Source organism: Sinocyclocheilus grahami, unplaced genomic scaffold (genome assembly GCF_001515645.1).
Source record: "Sinocyclocheilus grahami isolate Dianchi unplaced genomic scaffold, SAMN03320097.WGS_v1.1 scaffold24266.1, whole genome shotgun sequence".
Lineage (NCBI taxonomy): Eukaryota > Metazoa > Chordata > Actinopteri > Cypriniformes > Cyprinidae > Sinocyclocheilus > Sinocyclocheilus grahami.
The window spans coordinates 1,202-2,190 of NW_015519412.1; positions in this window are offsets into that span (position 1 = coordinate 1,202).

Consider the following 989-nt stretch of genomic DNA (forward strand, 5'->3'; position numbering starts at 1 on the left):
TTCTTAGCCACAAATTTTGTGGCGGCATGTGATGGTGTGTGGTGCTTCATTAGATTAGAATTACTTGCCACCGACATGGAGAGACTCTTTCTTCCTGGGCATGAGTTGCACGTTACATAAACATTGTTGCCTTTCATTTCAACAAGGGAGACGTAGTGCTTATATTTCTAGTTTGTGAACGCTACCTTTGAACTCGTTGGACTTCCCATCGCTCTGACTCCTGGTCGTTGGTGTGTGCGTCTGTGCATGTGCTTGTGTGTGAACACCTGCACTACTCTGCCTCTGGTTGGCAAACAATGGATATTTGCTCTGCCTAAGCGCCCCCCCCCCCCCAGTAACAGTAACGGCGTTGTAATGGGGGAAACAGTAATTCGTTTGATTACTCGTTACTAGCAAAAGTAACACCGTTAGTAGTGCCGTTATACCCATCACTGATCTTTAGTGAGAGAATGCACAGGTAAACATGTTTTCAGTCTAGACTTAATTATGGATACTCTTGGATAGGGTTGGGTATCGTTTGTTTTTTTACGACACCGATGCCAAATCGATACTTTTAAAATGGTATATGGTTAATCAGAATCAGAAAGAGCTTTATTGCCAAGTATGTTTGCACATACAAGGAATTTGTTATAGTGTCACAAGCTTCCAGTACACGGAGACAACAACAACACACAGATAATAAAAGTGAGATGTGAATAAAATACACATGTGTCACGTGCTTGATGTTAAGAAGGGATGATACCGTAACATTTAGGTGGGACAGCTGTTACTGGGTGTGGTGCGGATCGAAGACAATACTGAGCGTTTTGAGAGAAGATACAAGTAGTTTGGTCTAACAAAGTCTAACCATAGGAAAGAAAAAGGAACAAAAACATGAGTGTCACCCAAATTAAAGAAATAAACAAAAAACACAACACTCCTTATAAGTAACCTCTAAACTAACTACCAATATAAAGTATGAAAATAAAACCGGAATCTTCAGCGTATGC